The sequence below is a fragment of the Peromyscus leucopus genome, unplaced genomic scaffold (assembly GCF_004664715.2).
Source record: "Peromyscus leucopus breed LL Stock unplaced genomic scaffold, UCI_PerLeu_2.1 scaffold_298, whole genome shotgun sequence".
NCBI lineage: Eukaryota > Metazoa > Chordata > Mammalia > Rodentia > Cricetidae > Peromyscus > Peromyscus leucopus.
Genome location: NW_023505176.1, coordinates 151,757 through 175,107, shown reverse-complemented (window position 1 = coordinate 175,107; position 23,351 = coordinate 151,757). Strand labels below are relative to the sequence as shown.

The following is a 23,351-nucleotide window of genomic DNA, read 5'->3' as shown; positions in this document are numbered from 1 at the left end:
GACGGCCTCGCTTTTAAATTAAAATCGGCGAGAGGAAGTATTTGGAGTCACCTCACTCAGCCCGGGAACCCAACACGAAGCACTCCCTAACGGCCCCCCGCCGCTTCCGGTTGCGCACGTCCGGCGGCGCTCCGCGATGTGCCACCGCCCACCGTCCGCCGCCGCTGCGGGCGGTCGGCGGCTGCGCTCGTTCACACGGCCGGAGGAGCGGAGGAGCGGAGGAGCGGAGGCGATGCTCCCCGAGGACTCCTCGGGGGCTGCGGTCCTCTTCAGGGCAACTTCCGGCTGCCCTACCCGTGGAGCTTCCGCGAAACCTAACGTGGCGGGAACCTCGGTTCCGCCCGAGTACTGGGCGACCGGGCCGGAAGGGCGGGCTTTGGATGCCACCCTGCCTTCCGTGGGCGCCGCTCTCGACGGCCTAGCCAATCGCAGGCCACGCCGTGTCGCAGCAGCCAATCGGAGAGGCCCGGAGCCTTCAAGCCCCTCCGGGCCCGCCCTCGCCTCGCACCGCTCGGCTTCTTTTGTTAGCGCGCCCGGGTGTTGCTCGCCCTGATCCTGCTCGCGTGCGATCCGGCGCCATCGCGCCTTGGGCGAGCCTTGGCATGGGAAGGAGAGAGCGGAGCGAGCTGACGCCGAAGTGGCGCTGGCGATGGTGGCGCTTGCGCTGGAGGACCGGTCGGAGAATGGCGCCAGGAGACGGGTAGGGACCGGACACGATGTCCGATGAATGTTGCAGACCAGGCAGGGACAAAAGAGTGATTTCAGCCCTTGCCTCGTGCTCTCTTTTGTAGCTCACGGATGACGCAGGAGGTTTTGGTGTGACCCGGCGCTATGTCTGTGATACCACCCAGGAGCTTGACCGAGGATGCCCCGGAATCCTAATTTAGCGAACCTCTTTTCTGAAGACGTTTTGCCTGATGAGGAAGAGGAGGAGGTAAGGTCTCTGGGCCCTCGCAGTCCTCCCAGTGCAGTGGGAGCCGCTCAAGAGCGGAAAAGAGAAAGGGCCGGCCGATCAATGTTCGGACTTGGAAATGGGCGTCGTGGATTCCAGGATTAAGATTTTAGAACAAAACAAGTTCCTTTTATTCACACTTCGCAGAACGAAAAAAATCGCCAATTGAAGGCGTCGTTTTTTGCCTTTCTCAAGGAGAGCCTTATCGTATTCATTAGCTCCTCTCTGATAATGTAGGCCCGCTAGAGAAGCATGTAAAGTTTCATTTCTTTTATTATTACTCCCCCCCCCAAACAGAGTTTCATTATGTGGCCTTGGCTGTACTGGAACTCGCAAAATGTAGACCAGGCTGGCCTCGAACTCACGGAGATCCGCCTACCTCTGCCTTTCAATTGCTGGGATTAGGTCACCACTGCCCGGCTCTTTTATTACTTTTTAAAAGAAAGCCATGAACTTGGGGACACTGGGTGCTGGGGGAAGGCAGGGTGTAAATGTTGCTGAAGTTAAAATACAGGGCTTTGTATCAGTTTCTTGTTATTTCACCTCACAGTTAACAGTGTACAGTTAGTGAGGTTTAGTGTGGTCGCACATACTAAAGCAGCTTTCGGCACAGCTGTGTTTTTATATTGCAGTGCTGGGATCCCAGCCCAGGTTTCCTGTGTGCTTTCAGCCACTGCCTTGCCAACCTGCTCGTTTTCAGAACATTCACGGTTTTCTTAATCTTTCTGAGACAGGTTTGTTTCCTAGAGCCTGTTCTTAAACTGGAGGTGATCTTTCTGAATGGGTCTCCTAAAAGGCCAGGAATAAAGGCTCAGGCCACTTTCAGAAGTTTGACATCACCCTGTGAAGACACCGTTAGACTCGCTGTGTAGCTCAGGGTGACTGTATATCCCCTGTGCTGCTAAGCTCGGTTAATGGGCTTGGATTTTGAACCCAGGGTCATGCACACCAGGCAAGCACTCTGCCAACTTCGCTTTGTCTCTGGCCCAGAGAAACACCATCCTATTAACTGTCCCTTTGTGCCTGCAGAGGGCCTGTTCTGTGTTTCAGAGAGTCGGGGTAAAAAATTAGTACATAGGATTTTTGTGGCTGGCTTTTCCTGTAGAAAAGTGTTAGGAGTTTGCTCTTTTTGTTGCCAAAGTGTAACCTTGTATGTGTAAGACATCAGTTGCCCGTGCATTTACATTGTTAATGTTTATTTTTTGAGTATTACTAATGGTGATGCCTTGAGTGTGGACAAGTATGGATACACTTCTGTTTCTCTAGATGATGTAAGTGGAATTGCTTCTCAAGTTCCTGTCCCATTTGCTACCAACCGAGGGTGAAAGTTCCATGTTTGTCACACGTTTATAGGTGTGAAGTGGTAGACTGTAGTGCGCCCACTCCTACACAGAAGCTTGTAAGAAAGAAAATCTTCATAGAGTCAGTGGGAGAGCATTTGGCGGTCTGGCATTGCACAAAGCTTTGGTTCGGGTTGTGGCAGAGTGAACAAACAGCCATGCTCGAACAACAGGGACAAGCCAGATAGCTCCTGGCATGCACAGCCACGGGCCTGACGGCATGAATCCATCTCAGAACCCATGTAAAGGAGGAGGGGGAGGATGTAGCTGGACCACTGCCCACAAGTAATGACAGGGAGACTTCTTATTCTGAAAGCTCGGCCATAGCTTGGGCTTGTTAATTTACTTGTGTCTCGGGGCTTTATCACCTTTACTCTGCACTGCCCATGCTGCTTCCTGAGTCCTGCTGTCTCCTTGCGGCTCCACCTTACCAGCGTTCTCTGCCTGAAAATCCTGTCTAGCTATTGGCTGTTGAGCTTTTTATTAAACCAATCCAAGTGACGAGTGTTTACAGTGTCAGAAAGATTATTCCACAACAGAGAACTGACTCCAAATAAAAATCATGGGATGTATGTGCCTCCCCACCACAAGATAATAGAGTAAATTATAAAACCATAATAATAAAAATCCTGGACATTGCAGGGAAACTAAGCATTTGTACAAGAGGAGCGGTGAGGTTGGAGTGGACTTCAGAACATGCAGAGTTCCAGGCTAGACTGGGCTACATAATTAAATTTTGTCTCAAAAATAAGCATACTGATTTTTGTCTCTGGAGAGATGGCTCAGTGGTTAAGAGCACTTGCTGGTCTGGTAAAGGGCCCAGGATGTTGGCAGCATCCATATGGCAGCTCACAATCACCTGTGATTTCAGTTCCAGGGGATCCAACACCTGGCCTCTGGACATCAGGCATGCAGGTGGTGCCCAGATACACAGATAAGATAGCTACACATGACAATACAGAAATGTTAAAGTATACAGGTTATAACTGAAGGGCATTTTGTGTAGTGATTAGTGCTTGGATACCGTTGTTAAAGTATTAGGAGAACCTGAGGCACTGGCTGCTGTGATACTGCCAAAAGTGGGAGTCCAGGCTCTCTCAGTCAGACACCATGACCACTGCAATTCTTAAAAAAGAAACCATTTAATTGGGGCTGGCTTACAGTTTTTGAGGGTTGGTCCATTATGTCGGGAAGCCAGGCAGGAAGGCATGGTGCTAGAGCAGTTGCTGAGAGCTTTATATTCTGATGTGCCTGCGCAGAGCAGGGCTTTTGAAAAGCCAATGCTTGCTCCCAGAGACACCTCTTCCAGCAAGGCTGCACCTCTTAATCTTTCCCTGACAGCTCAGCTGAAGACAAGCGTTCAAATGGATGAACCTGTGGGGGCGTCTCATTCAGACCACAGGCTCAATGGTTTCAGAAGTATAACCTAGGGATTCATGAAGGAGGAGGAGGAGATTGAGCTGAGCACAAAGCCAAGGTTAGCATCTACAGTGCTTAATTGCACGCTTACTGTGGAGGGTCTCCACATAAAGGGGTCCTGATGGCTGACACTGCTCATGTTCCTGGTCTCATGGATTTTGACTACATTGCTGTCATGAATTACAAATGGGGAACTGCAAAAACACATTTACTTACATGTCACAGACCTGGAGGTGTCTGCTCCAGGTATTAGAGGACTTTCAGATTTATAGCAAGTAGTTTTGGTCTCTTTACTGTTTCCTCTAGTAGCTTCATATCGATGATTAAACTTTTCACTGCTGTTCACATAATGATCTGCTGTGATTATTGAGGAATTAATGAGGATATGTAAGCTTTGCTAAAGGCGCTGTTGCAACAGACATGTGTCCTTTCATAATGATTTAAAAGAAAATCTCTTTTTAGAGATTGTTCTTGGTGATGTCTGGAAGAGACGTGGCTTTGGAGATGATATGAAATACACAGGAAAGGTATAGTCATCTGTTTTTTGTATATTAAATGTGGTGGGAGATAGTGTGTGGAGGTTAGAGAACAACTTGGAGTTTTTTTCTTTGTGCTTGGTCTCAGGTATTCAACTCGGTCATCTGTCTTGGTGACAGGTGCCTTTATTTTTTTGTGTATGTCTTCACCATGTGCATGCATGGTACCTGCGGAGGCTGTAAGAGGGCATCAGATCGCCTGAACTGGAGTTGCTAATAGTTGTGGAGCTGCTGTGGGGGGGCTGTGGGTGGAACCCAGTTCTTAAACTGTTGAGACCTCTCCAGCAGATCCTCTAAAACGTAGAGACTAGCTCTGTGTGCATGCATGTCTGCTAGGCATTTGCTGCAGCTTGTGCTTTTATATTCTGCACTATTGGTCACAGTGGCCCTATGGGGAGACCGTCAACTCTGTTGGAGGGTCAGTGCTGTGCCTGTTGAGCATCTGCTCTGGTCGGGCTTCCTGACTAGTTCCGCTAGCACCTTCCATGCTGTGTCCTGCTATAACTCAGATACTCACAAGGCTTGCGGCTTCTGTTCTTTGCTCTAGAAAGTGTTGGAGTTCTGGATTTCTGGTTAGCAAAATTAGATAGTCCTAAATCTTACAAGTTTTTACATTTTCCTTTTGGGATATGAATATGAGTTGAGCCTCTTAATTAAAGTCAAGTGGTTCAACGTGATAAATGCTACTTCCTTCCTCTGTGCATCTGGGACCGGGGATAGGTCTAGGTCTTCTCATGGGCTTGTTGACGACTGTCTGAAGTGCTGGCTTGTCTGGAGTGTCCAGTTCCTGTTCCCATGACCCTTCGTAGGCTGTAGCAGCTGGCTTCCCTTGAGGGAGAAGGCAAGAGAGAAGAGGATCTTTGAAAATGTGTTTAGGAAGCCTGCCATATAAGTACTCTAGAGAGGCTGCAGGGGTACAGGAGGTGGAGAGGGTAGCACAGGATCTTGGACGTTGACTAACTGCTAGTTCCTTTAAAATTAAAGTTTCTGTTTATTTCATATTTAGCATTTGGATTTAGTATTTGAATCTAATAATGAGTATAAGAGCATGCATATCCAAGTAATTGTCCCTTTTAAAAAAAAATCTATTCTCTGTGTATGGGTGTTAATGCCTTGTATGTCTGCACCTAAGGCCAAAGGGGGCCATTAGACTCCCTGGAACTGGAGTGAGAACATGGTTGTGAGCCATGTAGCTGCTGGGGGCAGCTAGTTCTCAGGAGCCAGCTCTTTAGTCTAGTGGTCCCTATCCCGTCCCCTTCTCTTCTGCCCTGGCTGTCCTAGAACTCGATATGTAGACCAGGCTGGCCTGTAATTCAGAGATCTTAAAGCTCATATTTTTTGTTTTTTTTTTTCCTTGCCTACATTTACATATAATTTATGTGCCTTAGTATGGAAAGTCCCTGAGTCACTTAAAGTTTTTTCAGTTAGTATTTTTCCCTCTTGATTTCCTCCTAACTCTGGGTAGCTGGAAAAGCTGGTTGGAACTAGACTATAATTAAAAATTAGATAGCCTCATGCTTTTGTGGTTTTTTGGGGGCTGGAGTGGGATTGTGGTCCGGTTATACAAATACTTAACATTGCCTCCAAGCTTGACGTATGTACAGTGTGGTGAGCATATGAAAGTAATTGTCCTTGCTGCTTATCTGTCCCTCTGTAGGGCACTGGCTTCTCTTCATGAGTAAGATGAACTATCGTGGAATCAGAATATCCCTAATGTGTAGACTACCGTAGTCAGGGTTCTTTAAAGGAACAGGAACTGTGGACTAGATGGATACATACACATATCAAAGGGGGGCTTACTAGAGGGCCTCCAGACTATCGTCTAGCTAGCCAATAATGGATGTCTTAAAGGAGAGGCCAGGTGGTTGTTTTTCTTGTTCAGTTCATGAGACTGGGTGTCTCAGCAGTTCCATTTGTGGTGGAGAAACTTTGGAAGAAGTATCTTCTGATACCAGTAAAAGGTGGGGCAAGCTGGTGGGAAGCAAAAGCTTCTGTGTGGCCTTCCTTCCCACCAAGAAAATCTCTCAGATGTGCCCAGCTGCTTGGGTTTTAGTTGTTCTGGCATAGTCAGGCTGACAACCCAAGACTAGCTGACAGAAATATATCACTCTTCCCTGAACACAAAAATGATTTACTCAGGATAAGACCTGACTTTGAAGTAGAGGCACAACATTGTCACCTTCAAAGTTGATGCTCAGAAGAACCACACACGAGATTCTTGTGTGTTAAGTAGGTTGGATTGCATTCATAGCTATTCCCAGCTGTGTGTGGTCACCTGTGGGGGGTAGAATGACCACACCTGCTAGGAAGATCTTAGTTCTTGACAGTTGGAAACCTTCAAAAATACTGCATACATTTATAGGGGCTGAAGAGATGGGTCAGTGGTTAAGAGACCGGGTTTCAGTTCCTGGCACTAACGTGGCGGCTTCAAACTATCTGTAACTCCAATCCAGGGGATCTGAAGCCCTTCTCTTTGGGCACCAGGCATGCACATGGCATGCAGGCAGGCAGGCAAACCACTCTGAAATAACATAATAAGTCTTAAGCCCAGAATAAGCAGTTTTATTACGTGGTAAAGTAGGTTTTTTTTTTTTTTTTTTTTTTTTTTTTTTTTTTTTTTTTTTTTTTTTTTCATATCAGGCTTGCTTGGTGATTAGAGACACGAGCAAGGTGACAGGAGACGGTCTGGACAAAGTAAACGCAGTAATACACTTGGTAGTCTATGAATTCTTTTTTGACATGTACTTATGTATTTACATTTTAAAGGGCCAGGCAACAAGAACAAAATGTTTCTATGTAGAGCTTAAAAATAAAGCAAGCACAGGTGGCAGTGTTTGGCTTTCTGCACTGCTGTTCACATGTGAGGGCATATTGCAAAGTCGTGATTTTAAATATTCACGGTCATTTCTGCATTGATTTGTCTTTTTAATTTTTTGTAGGAAAGAAAAGGATTTTTGCTTGAGTACCATTTGCAAACTTACTCAATAATTTGAAGATTTATATAAGGTAAGGGATTTTAAGTTGTATTATTTCTTTAGTCAGGAACTTTTAAGTTACTAGGCTGCTTTCAGTTCTAATTCTGCTTCAGCCTTCCAGGTACCTCAGATTTCAATAATTGCTGGCCTGGTTTTTCCCTAGACTCTCTGATATATAGACATAACTTTGAGGGGGCACAACCAGCAGGTAGGACACATGACTGGTGATCAGTGTAACCAAACCTTTGGCTTGTAAGGGCTAGTAACTGCCCAGCCTTGATGCCATCCTTACCTGGGCACCTTCTTTATTGTGGAAGAAAAGTTAGGCCTACTAGCCAACTGGACATGTATTTGTACCCTGGCGTAACTCCCCAGATGAATATTCTTCCAATCAGAGCACACCTCTGGTAATTGGATTAGGAAGCACTGCTGGAATGGGTGTGGGTGTAGAGGAACCAGCCTCTTTGACCTCTTAGCGTTAGTTTGCCAGTGGCCTGTGGGACCACATGGACTAGTGGTGTTGTATAAAATGAGGGTGGGGGGGGGCAGCCAGACCTGTTGACTGCTGAAGTGGGGGGACTCTTGTCTCTTCCTAAGTGAAGAATGTCACTTCTGTGTAGACAAGTCAGGAATAATGAGAGATAGGGCCTGGCAGTTAAAGGGTCAAATTGCAAAGGGAGGAAGGAGCCAACTTTGGAGTGGGATGCCTTGGCTCTCTTTCTCTAACCACCCTTACGTACGCCAGTCCTGTGTGCCTACATCCATATTGTGCCAGCCTGATTTGTCTCTCCTCACCGAGGAAGCACAGAACTCCAGTACCTCTCAGATCACCAGTGAATGTGTGTAAGAGAACGAGGCCTCCTACAAGAGTTAAGAGGACACAAGGGGGTGGGTGAGAAAACTAGAATCCACTCTGAAGCAAAACATGAAATCCGTGAAACAGCTGGTTTGAAAAGGAAAGACCTTTGCCAAACAGCCTATAAATGGTGCAAAAGCCTGCAGCCAGAGCCCAGACCTGTCAGTGCAAATAAACCCTTTTTCACTCGTCCTGCAGGGCCTGTTGAAAGGTGGTGTGTCCCTTCCTCTCTAAGGAAAGTGCTCGTCACAGCCTGATGACCACAGCAGCGAGAGAACTGACTCCTGGCGTTGTCTTCTGACCACACAGACACAATAAGAAAATAAATCTTTAAAAATCAAGATAGTAAGACAAACATTAGAATGCTGCTGTTTTATTGAAATGTAAGTGTGGTACATGTGATTATGGAACAAATTGGATGCCTTGTGATAGTTCTGTACAAAATTTACCCTCTTCTGAACTGAGAAAGGGATCAAAATTGTCAGAAGAATTAACTCTTTGTAAATCTTTTTCTTTTGTATAGATCTATTTGTAACGGTATGCTGCGTGTTTGCGGTCCCCTCAGAGTGCCGCTGGAGTTGCAGACAGTTGTGAGCTGCCTGGGGTGGGTGCTGTAAGCTGAACTTGGGCCTCTGGAAGAGCAACATGGTCTCTTAAGTTCTGGGTCATCTTCCAGCGCAACTTTTTGTGAATGAATTTGAATTCGTTTGCATTGTGGAGAAAAAGCAAGAATGAGGGGTGCTGTGTTGGAATGTTGTGACTGCTGCCAATCAAAGTGAACTGTAACTTCCTGATGGAGGGCTGGCCGAGAGTCAGGCATAACTAGTCAGAAGTGTCCTCATTTACAGTTCAGAAACCATGCCAAATGAGGGTGGCTGCCCAATAAAAAAGCCCGTTGGTCCTCAGACCCAATTCTACCATCATCTTAATAAACATCATTTTCTACTAGTCTGACTTGGGTGAGTTCTTTCACTGCTTGCTACTCCAAACTACAGCACTTGGTGGCCCAAGAACGGGAACAGGGAACCCCAAACTCCTCCTCTGAGTTAGGACCCTCAAGTCAAGGAAACAGTTAATGGTCTGTGGTCAGGGCAATGTTGATGGCCTTGAAAGGTCCCTGACTATTCAATTAATTATCACTCTTAGGAGTTGGGGTCCAATGCCCCATTCTTTGTAGGAGTTTCTTATTCCTGATGCCCGAGTCTGGTATATCCAAGGGTTCAACTGCCCTGCCTTGTCTGGTAGAAAGGAGACCTACTTTCTTAATTGGGGTAGCTTATCCAGGGCAAATCTGCACATTGGCCCCTCTTTACTTTCTCAGGCTTTTCTGGACTTGGTAGCCACTGAAACCAGGATCTGGTTCTGAGGCCATACCTTACAGTCTGCAAACCTGTATCACGTTATGTTTTTTCCTCTGACCTGAGACTGATTTTGAGACTGACTTGGATTTGATCTTCTGATCCAGTAACTGGAACTATAGGTTTCTTGCCATTTAGCTGTTGGCCCTTGACATTTTCAGTAAGATGAAGCTACTTTAGAGAGTTGTCCAAGGATATTGTTTGGACATTATCCTCTTGGAGATGCCCTATTAGTAATCGGGGTCACTGGTCCCTTTCATTATCAGGGTCACACCTGCTGTGGATATCACTCTATATAAATAAAACACTGATGGCCAGTGATCAGGCAGGAAGTATAGGTGGACAAAGAGAGGAGAATTGGAACAGGAAGAAGGAGGAGAGACACTGCAGCCACGCCAGGACAAGCAGCATGTAAAGACGCCCGGTAAGCCACCAGACATGTGGCAAGGTATAGATTTATAAAAATGGGGAATTTAAGATAAACAGTTAGCAAGAAAGCCTGCCACGGCCATACAGTTTATAAGTGATATAAGCATCTGGTTATTTTATACGTGGATTGTGGGACTGCGGGTTTGGTGGAACCTGGAGAGAAGCCCTCCAGCAACACACGCCTCTTTGCTGTCAACTAACTCATTGAGATGTTAGTTTCTGGGGCTTCCTTCCTTAAGGGGCACGTAGGTGCCATTGTGTCTTTCCCCACAGCACAAACCCCAGTCCTGGGTCTCTATTAACAGGCTACTTGCTTACATTCCTTACCTCACTGAGGGTGCTACGGAAATTGTTTTCTTGAGAGAATCTGCCCAGGCTGGCCTCAAACTCACCATGTAGCTGAGGATGATCTCAGACTGGTCTTTGTTCTCTACCTCCCACGTACTGGCATAGGCATGTGCCACCATGCCCAGCTCTTAAAATTTTTAAGACTTGTTTCTCTCTTTGCCTACATTGTACCCCAGAATCACTTGTCCTTATTTTCCAAAAATCGGTGAAACCTAGGGTTCAACAAAACAACCAGTTGTAGAATTTTTGATAATATGACTTCGGGAGGCTTCCTAAGGTGTCATCTCCTTTTTGGTCACACTTGGCCCTTGAAGTGAAGGTTACACAATGAAACTTACACTAGTCTTACCACTTAGATAAAAACCTGTCTTAAAGGACCTCTCAATGGTCTGGCAGGCTGAGGGTATTTTCTTTGAGGGACAACTGGACAATCCAATCAAACCTCTGGAAAGAGAGTCAAATCCTCTAACTTCAGATCTTACACTTGGACCTAGATACTGAGATTCCAGTTATAGACCTGAGTCCTGGCCCCAGTGAAAATCTCCAAACCTGAAAACTGGGCAGTTTTCACTGGCACCTCAGCTTGTACAAAACCCCACTAATTAGAGACCCCCAAATGGGCCCTGTCCTAAAAGCATGCAGAGTGCAGTTCAATGGGGCACTAGGATAGGACCCACTCAACCTCAACTGGGTTTAAACCGTGTATATCTCCCGACAGCCCCTATGAGCAGCCATGGGCTCCCTTTTCCAGACATTACTGGAAGCATTTCTCAATACAGTCTTTACTGTCTAAATCCTGTGGACCCTGTTTGTTTCCTTTGACAGACTTGGCGCCTATCTTTACTCCTAAAACAGGACACATGTGGCCTTCCTAGAATCTGAGTCAGGAAATGTACCCTTATTGTTGTGTACCCCTGTCTGAGTAAAAGCTGAACCTATTTTATTGTTGGACACAGAAGTGGTCTCCTGAATTCCACTTTTACTACCCCAAATGTCCCTGGGACTTAGAAATAGTTACTCCAAGAACTTCCAGCAATATAAGCAAAGTCACTTGAAAGCAAGTTACATTTCACAACTGCCCGGACCCTACCCTGTTACAGGAAGAATATTGCTCACGCACGTATCAGCCAAATCTTGACGAATAACAAACTCCAGACATGAAATGCACTGTTCAGAGAAAATGGATGTTCTCAGGGACAGAACAGAGCAAGTGGTTCAAAGGGTTGGGCCACAGCCATCCTAGGTACCTTTCTGTCTAGGGCCACTTATGGCTGTTTGCATTTTATATTGGTCCTTATTTATTTTTATTTTTAAGTTGGCATACAAAGTCATAGGTTTCATGTTGTCTTTTCAGGTTCTTATATTTTTAACCTATTTGTCATGTTCATGTCTAGGATTCAGCAATTTTAGGTCCAGGTGATCTTCACTATGGATTCTAGCCAGTACCTCAAAGAATTAATTACCATAGGCCCTTTAGACTAGGCCACCAGGATTTTCTTGACAGCCATTCTTAACTGTCCCTTCATGACTTCTCCCTGTCACCCCTTGACAGATCATCAACAGGAAGTAAGGACAGCATTAAGATTTCATGCAGGGGCTGGAGGCATGGCCCAAGGGTTAAGAGCTAATGTTCTTTCGGAGGAAACTAAGTTCAGTTCCCAGCAACCACAGGATGAACTGATACTGCTCATCTACAGGTATCCACCCCGTCCCCATATACACATAATTAAAAATAAATCTTTGAAAAGAAAAAAGATTTCCTGCTGCCCGGAGCTTCAGAAGAGACCTCCTAAACTGCAAACTGGCCTAGAAGAAACAGGTGGGGAGGGCATGTGACAGCAGTGCCACAGGGCCCAGCCTGGTCCAGAGAACATGAACCAGTCTGACTGGCTCTTGTTTACAGGATCCAAAAGGAGCTGTGTGCAACAGGCATCTCTGCCACCGCTCCCGGGGTGAATTTACTACCTGTGACTCCACATACCACATGTATGTAGTTACCTCCTCTTCTGGCTTCAAAGAGTAAATCAGAGTCTGGAAATGAACTTTCATTTGATCCAGAACAAGGCTTGATTAGAAGTTCACTAAAATGAGCTAAAAGTGTACTTTTGTGAATGATATACAAGTTTTCCTCTTTAGGTGCAGGCGTCCTTTGTGAGCTCTGATTCTGCAGGAGTCACTTCAATACCAGGCCACAGTCCACCTAAGGACATAGGACTGTAACCCCAGCTACTCAGGAACCTAAGACAGGTTATCAAGTTCACGGTCAGCTTGTACAACTTAGTGAAAATCTGTCTCAATAAAAAATGAGGGTTGCAGATACATATTTGTGGCAATACACTGACCTAGTATGTGCTTTGTTTCTCCTTTTTATCCCACATGCCTCCTGCTGTGTGGACACCCACAAGTCCCACACAGGGCGCTTGGGGGGAAGAGATGACGACGGACACTTGCCCCTTTAATGAACCCTGGACGTCCTTTAGGTTTGTTGTGCTGGGGACCAGTGCCTATCAGCCTCTCACAGTCCCTCTACTGCTGGAGTTACAGCTGCTGGCTGCCGCCCTAAGCTGTTACAGGGGTCCTATCCTGTGCTGGGTGTGTGTGTGGGCGGTGGGCTACCATTTTCAGCTCGGTAAGCTTGCTTTTTTAAAGTGAAATCCATATGCAGGACACTGAGAGGGTGAATTAAAAACATTCCACTTTCCAGTACGTAGGATTACTGGCTTGTGGCTAAGGATCGAACAGAACCTTGTGGATGCCATGCCAAAATTTTACTGGAAGTATATCCTCATTCTGTAGAGACAAGATCTCACCATATAGTTAGGCTGGCCCGCACACAATCTTCCTGCTTCTGCCTCAAAGTCCAGCTTGCTTACAGTTTGTGTTCAATAAAGAAGCATCACTTTGCCAGGCAGGAGTGGCAAACATCTTTAATCCCAGCACTTGGGAGGCAGAGGCAGGCAGGTCTCTGAGTTCGAGGACAGCCTGGTCTAGAGCGAGTTTCAGGACAGCCAACGGTACACAGAGAAACCTTGTCTTGAAAAAAAAAAAAGAAAAGAAAAGAAGTAAAGTAAAGTATTACTTTAAGGAGGCTAAGAAAAGTGTCACAGAAGAGTTGATGTGGTCAATAGGTGTAATAATAAACTTAGGGGACCTCATTCCATTCCAGGGTGCTAATTAATACCTTAGAGCAAGTGATTCTCCTGTGGCTGGATTTCACGGATAAAATAATTCCTAAGTAAAAAGTATAAGGCAACACATCTATTAAGATTGGAAGCTCTAGGGAAGATAGAGCGTTTGGGACCCTGTGAACCCAGCTTCGTTTGGTTAAAAATTACAGAATATACTAGAGCTAGCTTAAGTTGGGATATAGGGTTCATTAATTATCATTGTTATTATAATCATAATAGGGAATTCCAGCGTCCACTTTTATGTTTTACTCGTTTTATATTGAGTTCCTGTCTGTCTGTATGTCCCCCACGTGCACATAGAATATTGTGGGAGGTTAGAAGAGGGTGTGGAATCCTCTGGAACTAGAGTTAAAATGGTTGCATTCCCATGTGGGTGCTGGGAAATAAACCCACGACCTCTGAAAAGCAGCAAGTGCTCTTAACTGCTAAGCCATCTCTCCAGCCTTTGCTATCATTATATTTTGCTTTGCTTTTGAGACAGGCTCTCTTGCACCGCAGGGTAACCTGCCTGACTTTACTATGTAGCCTAGACTAGCCTTGAATTCCTCCTCTACTTCCTGAGTGCGGCATTACATGCATGGGCTATGATGCCCACCCAGCTCGGCCCCCATGTCATTCTTCTCTTTTGCTCTACAGACCAGCTTCTTCTACACTTTTCAGTACTAGTTTATATCCCTAATCGAAGATCCCAAATGCTCGGATCTGAAAGCGTCATACCTTCATACACACACACACACACACACACACACCACACACACACACACACACACACATAGAATGCAGCTTCCGATTTTCAAATTAGGATGCTCACTTTGTTCCAGTGGCCGGGCGAGTGCTAATAGGTATGAATGCCATGGATAGATATTGAAATATCAAGGATACCAACTTCATTCGATATAACTCACTCACAGGATCTAAGACTCTGAAGTACAAATAACAGCCTTGGGTGTGTGCGACAAATTCACGTAAATTCTCAAAAGGCAAACGCAGGCTGCATGCCTTTCATCCCAGCCCTCGGGAGGCAGAGGCAGGAGGACCTGTGAGTTCGAGGCCAGCTTGGTCTACAGACCGAGTCCCTGGACAGCCAGGCTACACAGAGAAACCCTGTCTCGAAAAACAAACCATAACGAAAACCACAACAACAAAAAAGGCAAACGCAGAACCAACAGAAGAGCCGAGACACAAACTGAGCCGGCCCTTGCCCAGCTTCCGCGCTGTTCCTCCGCCCGGTGTGGGGAGTGTCGCCAGCTGCTGCTGACGCCTCGCGGGAGAGCTACGTGGCGTCCTCGGGGTCACCGCGGCTCTTCCCTGACGGAGACGCCAGCAGGACTTCCCCTTGACCCACCGCCAAGCGGCCGCTTCCCTGCACTGCGCGCCTCCTCCAAGAACACCGCGGAAACCCGACCTCCAGCTCCACTCGCCTTCTGGGGCCACGGCTCCCGGAAGTGCCGTCCCGCCGGGTGGAGGGCGAACCGTTGCTCCCGGAAGTGCCGGCCGGCAGGGTGGGCGTGGTGAGTCCCCGCACCCGGAAGTGCCGGCCGCAGGCGGGGCTGCGGCTGCCACGTTGGAGCGGAGCGTGGAGGTGGCCCTGGGCCGCGGAGGAGGGGCGGCGGCGGCGGATGCTGGGAGAGCCCGACGTTCGCCGGCCATCGCAGGACAGAAGGTCGCCGAGGTCCGCCAGGTGCGTTTGCCGTTTGTTCCCTGCCCTCGCCAGGTTCGGTGTCCGCTGCCGAGGCCGAGGCCCGCTCTCCGCTGACGCCGCGCCCCTCTCTCGTTTCGGCCCCGCCGGGACAACGCCTGGAGTCGCAGCAGCCCGGTGATCGTGCCCGTCATCTCCGCCAAGGTTTCCAGGCTGCCCTGCTCCGGAGTGAGCTTGAGGTTAGGACCCTTCGGACCCTGTGCACAAAGGGGTGCGATCCCCAAGGGCGTGGAAGGGAAACAGACCTCAGGATTATTGCTTTGACTTCAGTTAGGTAGAGATTTAAAAAAAAAAAAATGGTGTTTGAACTGTTGCCAAATTTGAGGGTTTAGCGATTGGAAACTGAGACTACTATCTTTTTACTACGTTTGTATTATTTAGGTCAACAGTCGCCAGTCATAGCCTTCAAAAGTATGATTTTGCTGCTGTTGTTATACAAAATTAAATCGTGAGGCAGTTGTAAAATAATTGCCTGGACTTGTGGGCGTATAAACTTTTTCTGTGAGCTTGTAGAACTAATTCTGCAGGTTTGTTTTTTTTTTTTTTTTTTTTTTTTTTAAGTTGCAAGAGGTTTTTTTTTATTTTGCTAGTTTCTCCAAATCGTTAAACTATAGAAAGCTGGTACTTGATTACTTGATTCTTTGTGTTACAACTGTAACTGTTAAGTAGATAATTAGACGCTTGCTCTTTTCCCTTAAATCCTGATTATTCAGGAGTTGGCTAAAATTTACTGCCCTTTTGAGTAGTTCTGTCCTTGTTTCTCTAACTCGTAATTATAGCTCCAAGAAAGGTTTGCAGGAATGAGAACTTTTGGATAATTGCTGTCTAATTGTGAATATGTTACACATATATAGAGTTTGGAAATGTGAGGTTTGAGATGAGTTTTGGATTTTACTGATTAATTTTATGTAAACAGGTTTTTTTCCTGAAACATGTAAGAGTAAGAAGACGTTTGTAAACTGTGAAAAGCAGTGACTATCAATCTTTTGGCATTTTTATCCCCCTTTGAAAGCACTGGGCTATCTTCCTGGAAAAACATGTTTACACTGTATGCTCATGCCTGGGTAGAATTTTTATGTAATTTCATGGGGATCGAAAGTCCCACATTAAAAGCTTGTAAAGTGATACTGCTAAATTAATTTCTCTTTGTTTCTTCTCTTCCTCCTTCCTTCATTCTTTGAGATAGAGTCTCATGTGGCCCAGAATGGCCTCAAACTCACCAAATAGCCAAGGATGGTTTTGAATTCTGACCCTCCTAACTCTTACCTCCCAAGTTCTGGGATTTCAGGGATGTACCACCACACTCGAGGTGTTTCTTTTTTTGTAGGTTAATTTCATCTCCTAAAGTTTAACATTGCAGATTAGTATGATATCATTTAGTTCAGCAAGGCATGGTGATTTTTGAGTTTGGTTGAATGAGGTGAGCCTGGAACAGTTGATAACACTAAATAACATTTGGAGAACAAATATTCCTATCCTTAGTGAGATATTTTGCCCACATGCACTTTTACTAAAAATAGTGCCAGTAAGGGATTTGTCTTCCTCATGAGAGACAAAGGTGCTGGGACCATTGCCTCTGACTTCGCACTTTCGAGGTGTAGGTGGCTCTATAGTGTTGCAAGGTTGCTACTTTTGACAGAACAGTACTGTCGGCCTTCATATTGCTTCGTAAAGCTTGCAATTTGAAAATCAGTTACCTGCAGAGATGGCTCATGAGTTAAGAGCACTTGTTGCCCTTCCCGATACCCACATCGTGGCTCACAGTCACCCACAATATCATCTCCGTTTCCTCTGACTCCTCTGGCTTCTGCAAGTACCTGTCCATACTCATGTACCCTATATCCACATAGACACAAACACACAGCATATAATTTAAAAAATAGTGAAGAACATCAATACAAAGAAGAAAATTGTCACTTAAAAGTAAGTTCTTGTCTGGAACATAATGTTCCTCGGATGTTAGGTTTTGATCTCTGTTTTTTATTGAGGAGTAAGGACACTAGAGTTGAAACACAGGGCCTTGGATATTCTAGGTAAGCATTGTGAGCTGCATCCCCAACTCTTGGTTTTCTTAGAAACAGGATCTTATCCTTGTAGCCCAGGCTGGCCTGAAACTGCTGACCTCCTGCTTCTTAGTCTCCATAGATTGCATACCTCTGTATGCCACTTTCCTCAGCACTTAGATGTATTCTTGAAGACTTGTTGGATATACCTTTTAAATTGTGAATTGACAGCTAGAAACATTCTTGATGGATGAGCCTTTCTCCAGGCCCTTTAAATTGTGATTTTGAAATAGCTGTTGTTTGTGAGTTTTTATTTACTATGAGCTAAGCAGTGTTCTAAACACTCTAAAACCATTTAATTCTCTCAGTGTTAATGGGTTAGCTTTGTGGGAGAGGAGCAAAACACATATATTCAGCGCCCTGAGATTTAGAGCTGAGACTCAGACTGAAGTTTAAGCGAAGGGTTGTGTTTCCAGGCCTCAGTCTACCTGCTGTGCTGTAGGTACTGTGCTGTGGGTGACAGATACAGACAATCACTGCCCTCAAAGTCTTCATTCCCTGTGTTCATTATGATTATGCTCTGGGTAAAGTGGTCTTGAGTGCAGCAGTGATGCGCAGTGTGACTATGATCACATGATGTTGAAAAGCTACACAAAACTAGAAGATGAGCTGTAATTGAGAAGCATAGATGCTTCATTTAGTCCCGCATAGTCTAAGGAAGTCGTTTATCATTAAATAAGTAAGTGTTTCTAAGAGAGGGAAATGCTCATATGTCCCGTGAAACAGTATTTTTGTAGCATTCCTACATAGATTGTGGTAGTCCTCTTTAATTTGATTCAGAACTTATCGCATAGTTCTAGAGCACATTGTAACACAGTGGTTTCTTTTCATAGCTGACACTCAAACTTTATTCTGTGCAGGTTAATAAGAGGAACTACTTTATATTAGAACCTTGAGTTAGATACAGGTAAGATTGCTTGAGTTCCATTTGTGCCCCTGTGGTTATCTCTGTGTTACACATTAACTGAACACTTAAAATTAGGTAGCCTTTGTACCTTAGCTGTCAGATACTGTAATTCTAGTCAGGAGTTTTTTGGGGGCGGGGAGGGTATTGTTCGAGACAGGGCTTCTCTGTGTAGCCCTGGCTGTTCTGGATCTCGCTCTGTTACCAGGCTAGCCTTGAACTCACAGAGATATGCCTGCCTCTGCCCTACCCGAGCGCTGGGATTAAATGTGGGTGCCACCACCACCTGACCCAAACACCAGCTTTTAAAAAAACATAGATGTTTATTTTTCTTTTTAGAAATAACCATGAAGTTAACCCCTCCCCCACCTTGATGGTATTTTTCTTGGGTTTTTTTGTTTGTTTGTTTTAACATATGAAGAGATCCTCTAAGTAGTTAAATTAAAAAAGTTTTATCTAGCACTAGTTTTTAGCTTATCTAGGTCTGAGTACATTTGTTTCCTTTGAATATAAACATTAAAATTGAAACAAAACCTCTGTGTATTTTCTACATACCTCAGGCACCCTAGGCAGACTTGGGGTTATTTATTTGTTTTTGGTTTTTGGTTTTTTTTGGTTTTTCGATACAGGGTTTTCTCTGTGTAGCTTTGCGCCTTCCTGGATCTCACTCTGTAGAAAGGCTGGCCTCAGACTCACAAAGATCCGCCTGCCTCTGCCCCGGAGTACTGGGATTAAAGGCGTGCGCGCACACCGCCTGCCTATTTATTTTTTTTAATGTCATAGGCTTAAGCTTATGTCAGGTTATGTGTGTCACATGCATGCAGGAAACCCTTGAGCTGGAAGAAGGCATCAGACCTTCTAGAACTGAAGTTAGAGACAGTTGGAGCTGCTGTGTGGCTCTGGAGCTGGACCTTGTCTTATGCATGAGCATAGGCACTTGGAATCACTGGGCCATCTCTCTAGACCCACCTTAGCAACCTTGAATCCCAAAAGGATAAGACTTCCTACCTGATTGAAAACTGACAGGATGATACTCAAAGCAGTTTGTAAAAAGGCAGATTGGAAAACGGATGAACAATATGTGCTAATGGGTTATAATAAAGTATCTTGTTAAAGTGGGATGATACTGTATTATAAAATGCCTAAAGTGTGACCCTGCTCATGTGTGAACAGTCATGAGCTTATTGAGATCCATGTGAACTGGATTTTCATAAATGAACTGGAACTTGAATTTTCTGTTAAAGATTAAGTCAATCAATCGCCCAAAAGGAGGAGAAGGCTCAATAAGAGAAAATAGGGGCCAGGCGGTGGTGGCGCACGCCTTTAATCCCAGCACCGGAGCAGAGCCCAGGCGGACTCTCTGTGAGTTCGAGGCCAGCTGGGCTACCAAGGAGCTCCAGGAAAGGCGCAAAGCTACACAGAGAAACCCTGTCTCGAAAAACCAAAAAAAAACAAAAGAAAGAAAATAGGTCCTGTTTTGTTTTTCCTTCTTTTCCCCTACAAAATCAGAATTTTTTTTTTCTTTTTTTTTTTACCTAGGATGATCTTATGTATGGTATTTCCTCAGTCTTAGATAAAAAGGAATCTTACTGTTAAGACTGGGTCTCCTGGGTTCAATTCCCGGCAACATGGCAGCTACAACTGTCTGTACTCTTGTTCCAGGGATCTGAACCCCAACACAGACAAGACATAACAGGCAAAACACCAATGCACATAAAATACAAATAAATTATTAACAACAAAAAAAGACGGGCTCATTAGGCAGCCCTGCTTAGCTGGGCTTTACTGTGTAGGTCAAACTGGCCTCAGACTAGCAAAGTTCCATCTGCCTCTGCCTTTAGCACTAGGATTAGAGATATGCCACCACGTCCAGGACGTCACTACGTCCAGGACACCACTCTCCCTTTCATATGGAGACATGAGCCCAGGGCTTTCACAGGCTAGCCACAGGTTCTCTATTGGTGAGCTGATTCCCTACTGCCTAGTGTGTGCGGCGGGTACATATGTGTGTGCTGGCTGCCGAGTGCTCCTGTGTGCTGTGAGTGGAGGCTGGAGGTCAGTGTGCGTTTCTTTGTCTGTTGCTCTTCACCTTGACTTTTTTAAGACAGGAAACCTGTCTTATTGAACCTACCTGGATCCCCTGTCTCATGCCAAATGTTAGGATTACAAGAATGCAGTCTCTTTACTTTTTGTTTTGAGAGAGGGTCTCACCAGGTTGCCCAGGCTGGCCTGGAACTCAATCTGTAGCCCAGGATAGATCTGTGATCCATTCTTCCTTCCTTCCTTTCTTCCTGAAAAGCTAGAATACAGCTCAGGTACGTCAAAACACTCATCTATGTGCAGGACACTTTGAGTTTCTATAATACATTTATCCTGTTTAAAACTCATACTATCCCATGAGGTCACCCTTAATTAGTTAATTTATTTATTTATGTATATATTTTTGGTTTTTTTAAGACAGGGTTTCTCTGGAGCCCTGGCTGTCCTAGAACTTGTTCTGTAGACAGGCTGACCTTGAACTCAGATCCTCCCGAGGTACTCATTTTTTCCAAGTGTAGAAACCAGGGCTCAGGAAAGCTAAGCCGTGTCTTAACAACATACCATATCTGATAGTAGCAGGGCCAGTGTCCAACGTCAGAGGTGACTGTTGACCAGGACTTTAACCATGTAGTAAAAGTGCAGTCCCACTTTACCCAGCTTACATTCGTTCTGTTTTGTTGTGTTTTCTTCAGGTTTTTTGTTGTTGTTTTGTTTTTTGAGAGAGGTCTCACTGTGTAGCCCTGGCTGTCTGGAACTCATTATGTAGACCAGGCTATCCTTCCAGCTTTTGTAGGCCCTGGCTGGCCTGGAACTCATTATGTAGACCAGGCTATCCTTCCAGCTTTTGTAGCCAGGCTGGCCTGGAACTCATATGTAGACCAGGTATCCTTCCAGCATTTGTAGCCTGGCTGGCCTGGAACTCCTGATCCTCCTGCTTCCAGTTGCCAAGTGTGGAGATTGCAGTCCTGTGCCACTGTGCCCAGCTTACCTAGTACCCTTTCTAGAATGAAGTTCTTTCCTTCTTTGCTTGTTTCGAGGCAGGGTCTCTTGTAAGCTGAGCTGGCCTCACACTCGCTGTGTAATGACAGATGACCTTGAACTAGTCCTCCTCCTGCTCCGGCCTCTTGCGCTGATCTTACAGGTATGTGACATCATGCCTAGCTCCCAAAACGAGTGCCTTGTCCTCTTAATTTACTGTGCATGTGGGTGCATTGTCCATTGTTTCTTCTGGATAGTAATATCTTTAATTTAAATTTGTATGTGTGTGAATGCACGTGTGCAAGTGGAGTCAGGACAGTCTCTGTCCCGTGTGCCACCGGTGCCACGTGATTAGACTTGGGTTGTCGGTTTGAAGTCAGGCAACCTTTACACATTGTGCTATCTTGCCAGCCTGTTTCCAGTATTTTTTTTAAGTCTAGCTTTTTTATTGTTTTTGTTGATTTGAAACAGGCCCCATGTGCCTAGTCTAGCCAGGAAGTAGCAGAAACAGAATGCCCATGAACTTCTGATTGCCCAGTTTTCTCTGGAGAGCTAAGGCGTGGGACTCTCTGTGTGTGTGTGTCTGTGTGTGTGTGTGTGTGTGGTGTGTGTGTGTGTGTGTGTGTGTGTGTGTGTGGTCATGTGTAGAGGGCCTCTGCAATGCTAGCTTGGCACTCTGCCACTCAGCTGCATCCTCTGACAAGGACAGAGAAACTGAATCACCAGCTTACAGGCAGTTAGAAACAAGAGCTTGAATTTGGGAGTAAACTTCTGAGTTCAGTCTTGGCTGTCTCTTTGGAGTTGTACAAATCATCTAACTTTCTGCAGCTTAATTTTGCCATTTGTAAAATCTTCCAGTGAAGAAACTATTTGAAAGCATAACATTCAATTCTGAAGCCCTTCTCTGGAAACTAATCAAAGGAACTTGATGCTCTGAAGAGTGAGGAAGCCGCCGAGTGTTGAGAGCATTGATTCACCTGGCAGGGAACCAGAGGGTCGAAGGAGAAAGGCTAGGAGGGTAGAAGTCCATAATGCAGGATTTGATGTTCAAGCAGCAAGTGAAGAAAGTGCAGAGTAGGAGATTGGAAAGTCTAGAGCTCTACTCTGCAGGGACTCGGAGTCAAGTCGGTCAGGGGAAATCTCAGCACATTCAGTGGTACAAGGAATTACTAATGATAGTGCTGTTGACTTAAGAGGGCAAGAAAAAGGCGGCGGTGGGCACGCCTTTAGTCCCAGCCCTCGGGGCAGAGCAGCGATCTCTGTGATTCGAGGCCAGTCTGGGCTACAGAGTGGAGTTCCAGGACAGGCTCCAAAGCTACACAGAAACCCTGTCTCGAAAAACCAAAAAAAAAATTAAAAAGATGCAGAGCAGCAGCAGGCTGTGTGAGCCAGGGCTGGAGGACGGCTCCAAGGTGAGAGCGCTTGCTGCTTTGGCAGGGACCCGGGTTCAGTTCCCAGCACCCAAAACCACCTCCAGCCCCCAGTTGCAGTGGATCTTACGCTACCTTCTGGCCTCTGTGGGCACTGTACTTACGTGGTGCACAGACATGTGTGCAGGCAAAACACCATACACATGAAAATAACCTTCATTTGTGCAGCTAGCAGTTGGTGAGTTAATGAATAAAGAAACTGGGGATTCATGTCATTAAATAAAATTATTTAGGATTTCAAAGTTAGAACCAGAAATGTGTGGAAATGAAAATATAAAAGGTCTCAATTACAGAGAAATAATAGCTACACAAAAGAGCCCTGGGATTAAAGGTGTGCAGCGCCACTGCGGCCCAGCATACACACACACACCACACACACACACACACACACACACACACACACACACACACCCACACCACACAACCCTTGTGGGGTGTTTTTTTACAGGCTGATTTTTTTTTTTTTAGCTGAGGACTGTACATTGAGCACCCCTAACTGAAACATCTAAAGAATTGCATATTTTGAAGCATTTTAGATTTTGTACCTAGGCATGTTCAGCTCTAGAAAATATTCCAGGATCAGAGAAACTCTGAAATCTGAAGCATTTCTGGTGCCTGTCATTTCAGATAATGGGCACTCAACTGTGTAATCCATAGAGAGTTAGAATAATAGAATATTTGTCCCCAAAATAGTCCCACGTTTATGTCTAATATTGGACATTTCCAACAATACATTTGTATTATTGGTACTGGGGTATTATTAAAATTTTAGTGATTTGTTCAGTATGTTTCTATGAGTATTTTAATATTCTGTGTTATATTTCTCTGTAAAATGT

General features: G+C 45.4%; 2 long non-coding RNA genes across 2 annotated transcripts; both read left to right on the top strand.

Annotated features, from left to right (window-relative positions):
- The first annotated feature begins 555 nt into the window (after positions 1 to 555).
- On the top strand, positions 556 to 8,306 carry LOC114695730. Its single transcript, XR_005090643.1, has 4 exons — positions 556 to 700; positions 792 to 934; positions 7,187 to 7,253; positions 8,277 to 8,306. It is a non-coding gene; the product is annotated as an uncharacterized LOC114695730 (long non-coding RNA).
- A 6-nt stretch (positions 8,307 to 8,312) lies between these two features.
- On the top strand, positions 8,313 to 8,761 carry LOC119087202. The gene is made up of 2 exons (XR_005090642.1): positions 8,313 to 8,461; positions 8,602 to 8,761. It is a non-coding gene; the product is annotated as an uncharacterized LOC119087202 (long non-coding RNA).
- Positions 8,762 to 23,351: the final 14,590 nt, after the last annotated feature.